Source organism: Piliocolobus tephrosceles, chromosome X, assembly GCF_002776525.5.
Source record: "Piliocolobus tephrosceles isolate RC106 chromosome X, ASM277652v3, whole genome shotgun sequence".
Taxonomy (NCBI): domain Eukaryota; kingdom Metazoa; phylum Chordata; class Mammalia; order Primates; family Cercopithecidae; genus Piliocolobus; species Piliocolobus tephrosceles.
Genome location: NC_045455.1, coordinates 57846075 through 57852074, shown reverse-complemented (window position 1 = coordinate 57852074; position 6000 = coordinate 57846075). Strand labels below are relative to the sequence as shown.

Here is a 6000-nt window from a genome sequence, read left to right as displayed (position 1 = left end):
TCTGCAACCATCTGATCTTTGACAGACCTGACAAAAACAAGCAATGGGGAAAGGATTCCCTATTTAATAAATGGTGTTGGCAAAACTGGCTAGCCATATGCAGAAAACTGAAACTGGACCCCTTCCTTACACCTAACACAAAAATTAACTCAAGGTGGATTAAAGACTTAAACATGAGACCTAAAACCACAAAAATCCTAGAAGAAAACCTAGGCAATACCATTCAGAACATAGGTATGGGCAAAGACTTCATGACTAAAACACCAAAAGCAAATTGCAACAAAAGCCAAAATTGATAAATAGGATCTAATTAAACTAAAGAGCTTCTGCACAGCAAAAGAAACTACCATCAGAGTGAACAGGCAACCTACAGAATGGGAGAACATTTTGGCAATCTATTCATCTGACAAAGGGCCGATATCCAGAATCTACAAGGAACTCAAGCAAATTTACAAAAAAAAAAAAAAAAAAAGCAACAAAAAACAAAAGCCCATCAAAAAGTGGGCAAAGGATATGAAAAGACACTTCTCAAAAGAAGGCATTTATGTGGCCAAACATATTTTAAAAAGCTCATCCTCACTCGTCATTAGAGAAATGCTAATCAAAACCACAATAAGATACCATCTCATGCCAGTTAGAATGGCAATCATTAAAAAGTCAGGAAACAACAGATGCTGGAGAGGATGTGGAGAAATAGGAATGCTTTTACACTGTTGGTGGGAGTGTAAATTAGTTCAACCATTGTGGAAGACAGTGTGGTGATTCCTCAAGGATCTAGAACCAGAAATATCATTTGACCCAGCAATCCCATTACTGCGTATATACCCAAAGGATTATAAATCATTGTATAAAGACACATGTACACGTACATTTATTGCAACACTATTCACAATAGCAAAGACTTGGAACCAACCCAAATGCCCATCAATGATACACTGGATAAAGAAAATGTGGCACATATACGCCATGGAATACTATGCAGCCATAAAAAAGAATGAGTTCATGTCCTTTGCAGGGACATGGATGAAGCTGGAAATCATCATTCTCAGCAAACTAACACAGGAACAGAAAACCAAACACCACATGTTCTCACTCATAAGTGGGAATTAAACAATAAGAACATGTGGACTCAGAGAGGGGAACATCACACACTGGCGCCTGTCAGGAGGTGGGGGGCTAGGGGAGGGATAGCGTTAGGAGAAATACCTAATGTATATGATGGATTGATGGGTGCAGCAAACCACCATGGCTTATGTCTACCTGTGTAACAAACCTGCATGTTCTGCACATGTATTCCAGAACTTGAAGTATAATTTAGAAAAAAAAAGAATATTGCCTCACATCAAATGGTCTATGTTACTTAGTATATATGATCAAGTAACATAAAATCATCATCAAAACCATATTACAATGTCTAGAAGAGTTTCCTTTGACAAAATAAATAAAATGTTTCTGCTTTCTGATTAAATAAATCCATCATTCTTTATGCATGATTAAGCAGCAAAAAATTTCAGAGGTTATAAAGGTTTTAAAGATGCTTCTGTATCCTTTGGTTTTGCTTTTATCTTTGAAGTTGGATACAAAAGCCACAATCTTTGCTGTGTTGGAAGGTGTATAGGAATAGAAACACAAAACCAACAAACATAAAGGTTTACCTTGAATTAGTAGAGTTTTTTAAAAATGAGAACACTTGAATTGGAAATATTGAGACCTTACCAAAAATTTGCCAAACCAGGAATCAAGACCTATTGTGTCGCTCATCCTTGACCCCACATCTACTCACTTTCCAACTCCTATGTATCAAACCCCCTAAATACCTCTCAAATTTAACCATTTGTCTCCATACCCACAGCCATCAATCACCTCGTCCAAGCCAATGCCATCTATTACCTGGCTCTCAAAATTGCTACATTATTTTCTGAGCCTCTGGTTTTACTCCTTCCTATCCGAAATTCTATACTCAGGCAGGGTGATTCTTGTATTGGAGACAAAGAGAGGGCACATACACCGAGGTGTTTTTGAAACAGTCGGCCGTCCCTATCTGCGGGTTCCACATCTGCAGCTCCAAACAACTGCAGATCAAAAATACTAGGAAGAAGTATATAAAGATAAAATAATACAAGTAAGAAACAATACAGTATAACAATGATTTACATACATTTACATTGTATTAGATATAAGTACTCTAGAAATGATTTGAAGTATTGTTTGACACTTGAACAACGTGAGGGTTAGGGATGCCAATCTCCCCCACACACGGTCAAAAATCTGTTTCACTTTTCAGTTCCCAAAAACTTAACTATTATCCAATTGTTGACAGGAAGTCTTACTGATAATATAGTGAATTAACACATATTTTGCATGTCATATATATTATATACTGTATTCCTACAATAAAGCTAGAGAAAATGTTAACACAATTATAAAGAATAAAACACATATTTTATAAACAGAGATAGTTCTTTTTTAAATAGAGATATTTAACACTTTATATAGAGAGAGAGATAAACATTTTTTTAAATAGAGATAGTTCTCACCATGTTACCAAGTCTAGACTCGAATTTCTGGGCTCAAGCAATCCTTCTGTCTCTGTTTCCTGAGTAGCTGGGACTACAGGCATGTGCCACCACACCCAGATCCTATATTTATTATTTATTAAGTGGAAGTGGATCATCTTCATCCTTCTCATCTTCAGGTGGAGTAGGCTGAAGAGGAACAGAGAGAAGAGGGTTTGGTGTTGCTGTCTCAGGGGTGGCAGAGGCAGAAGAAAGTATAAGTGGACCCATGCAGTTCAAACCCATGTTGTTCAAGTATCAGCTGTAAACAGGAGGGTGTGTGTAAGTTATATGCAAATATTACACCACTTTATATGAGGGACTTGGGCATCCATGAATTTTGGCATTTAGAGGTTCCTGGAAGCAATCCCTCAAGGATACTGAGGGATAACTGTTTAAAAACTCTGAGAGATGTATGATGGAGAGGAAACTGTATTGGGGTGGAATAAAAGCTTAAAAATCACTTTGTTTAGTTTATGGAAGACTAAAGTTCTTGGAGCTAATTTGTAGTGTAATTGCAAGTAAGATAATGAAAAAATTTGGGGATATCTTTGGGTAATGAGAGTTTGTTGACTTGTTTTTTTTTCTAATGCTAGGGAATTTTAATTTGTCATCTCTCTGACCAAAGAAAGGAGTTCTTTTGTCTTCTTGGGTTCAGCATTCATGGGGTAAGAGAGGTTCTGATTTGAGGAAGAACAGAACACAGATTGCATCAACCCGTGGGATGGCTGAAGTCAAGAGAAGAAACCAGCAAGGAACCTCTTGTGACAGATAATGACAAATTAACCAAGTTCCGAGTTTTCTTTTTCTGCTTTGTAATACTCTTATGAGTCTTTTGCAAGCCCCCAGCTAAATTGGGGTTCTGGTACCAGAACTGCTAGCAATCCTGCTCTAACAGGAAAAAAAAGCGGGGGAGCTGAAAGTCGATGTTTCCAGCGTGGCTTTTGCAAGATCCTTTTATTAGCTGGCAGACGGCCTCATGCCTAGTTCTTCGACCCAAGATCACGGAGGCCCTCACACAGGAAACTTGTTTATCCTGGCAGATGCCCTTGTGGCTCTTGTCTGACCCGTATCCCATCTATGCCCGCCTGACCATTGCTCTGGCACTGGGAGCTCGCTTTTGTGTTCTCCCTGGCATCCTGAGGAAAATGGCCTGGGGCAGCCTGTGGTTCTTCAGATGGAAGGCGCAAATTCAATACACCATCACAGTAGGAAACAAGTTCAAAGATTTTTACTCACAGATCCCAGGAAGAGAGGGTGTAATGAGTGGAGAGGTCAGTCCTCCATCTCCCGCGAGGCAGGAATGAAGAGTCAGGCAGAGAGCGAGCGAGCGAGCGAGCGTGTGTGGCCACTGGCAGTATGTAGAAAGGAATCGAATGTAGGTCACTTTAACTTTGCAGCAAATGCCTGAATGACTTGTTTAAAGGAAGCAGAAAAGCGGGGATCCCAACCTGCTAGGTGGGAGAGATGCTTCTAGGTTCTTATCTCAGGCCACTGGCTTGAGCCAGCTGGGTGTGGTGTAGAACTACAAACTGTCAAGGACCACTGAGCCTTGCTTCTGGTATGATAAAGTTGGATTCAAAATTAATGCTGAGGCAATATAGAATTATAAGAATTTACTACTATGAGAGCCTCACATGTTTAGCAAAACATGTTAGTATAGCCTTAGAGAAGGAAATAAATGGGCTTTATTTATGCTTGAGGCAAAGCAGCGTAGGGAGAGGACAGCAGCTTGCAGTGTGGTGATAGCAAAGCCAGAAGTATTCGTGAGGAGCCTTAAGCAGTAGTTAGGAATGAACAGTGAAGGAAAATAACCCAGGAAACATACGCCCTCCTCTTCTGGAGATCCTTACACAAAATTCTGTACTCTACACAGATGGAACATTGATTCAGCAAATCTATATTTTCAGTGCCTGACACTGTTCTAGGTGCTGCGGATAACAGATGTGAACAAAACTGACCATGTCCCAGCCTCTGTAGAGCATAGGGCCCTGTGCAAGAGATAGACAATAAACAAGCACAAATTATGTCACATGGTAAGAAATGTAATGGAGAAAAGCAAAGTAAGGTGCAGGGATAGCAGCTGCCTAGGGGAAGGCTTGGTAACATTTTGTAAAGGAGACCGGGAGATCTAAGATAACATTTGAGCAGAGATATGAAGGAAGTCGTGAGTGATCTATACAGATGTCTGAGAGAAGAATGTTCCAGGCAAAGGGAACAAGTGAAAAGACTCGGGACTAGAGTGTGCCTGATATTTTTGATAGCTTTGGGAATAAAAAAGACTCCATATGTCTCTGTGAATCATTGCTACTGCCATCGGTATGTATTGGCATCAAATCTTGTTTTCCACTGAGAAAATCATTAACTTCATCAAATACCAAACATGATTGAGACTAGTTTTTCCTGAGGTTTCATCGAGAAATGAAAGCAGAATGTAAAATTTTTTACAACTATACCAGATTTTCTGATTCTCCACAGGGTAAATCTTGATGCATCTAATTAAATTCTGGGCAGATATTTCTTTCATTTTTTTCAGAGAGAGAGAAAATGAAAGACAATTCCAAGCAGTTTAATTCACAGTCTTCCTCTCCATTCCAAGTTCTGCCATCATTCCCAGAAAGTTGAGCATATAGATGGACAATACATCCAAAATTTGGCTTTAAACACTACTTTTCAGTGCCTTCAAACATTACTTTATTTTCATAATTTCAATGACTTTCCCACCATTCTAATTCTGCTCTCCACATTCCATGGAGTAGGCCTGGTATTTTTTCATCCCCTGAAATGTTCATGTCTGGTTTCCTAAACAAAAATATTGCTATCCAATAACCATAAGTCCTATCCTTCCAGTTGTCTCACTTGACTACTTATACAATGCCTCTAGCTGCAAAGTAGCTCAATGGTTACAGCAAGTGCTCTGGCATCAGATGCCCTAGGCTAAGAGCAATTCTGCCATGTTCAGAATGTGTGAACATAAGCAAGTTTCTTAATCTTGCTAAGCATCTGTCTTTCCTGTGAAAATAATAGTTATCATTGGGAGGATAATATAAACTATAACATTTAGCACGACAACACTGACAAAACATGCAATATATCGTACTCCTTTTTATTATTACCTGACCTCATCAAGACCTCTAGTTACTTCACTCTTCCACTTTCTTCTTTATTAGCCAATTTTTAAACTCTCTTCCCCCCAACCACCCTGCACCCCAGTCTTAGACAATTTGGACATTCACTTTAGTCACCCTCCTACCAATGTTCTCAAATCTCACCTCACTGTCCCACTGTACTTCCAATGCATTCTGTCTGTAAAACCCTCGCCCTAGGCTGCCACCAAATAATAAATATATATAAAATTTTAAAGGGCATACCACTGGGTATACTGCCCTTAGGACAGTGTAGGTGTTTAGTAAGTAGAATGAATGGATGGATGCTACCATAAATC

General features: G+C 39.2%; 1 long non-coding RNA gene across 1 annotated transcript in view; it reads right to left on the bottom strand.

Annotated features, from left to right (window-relative positions):
- Nucleotides 1-2546: 2546 nt before the first annotated feature.
- LOC111552024 overlaps nucleotides 2547-6000 on the bottom strand; it is a 59568-nt gene continuing 56114 nt past the window's right edge. The window contains exon 3 of the long non-coding RNA XR_002734532.2: nucleotides 2547-2705. This is a non-coding gene — a long non-coding RNA (uncharacterized LOC111552024). The remainder of the gene's footprint in view (nucleotides 2706-6000) is intronic.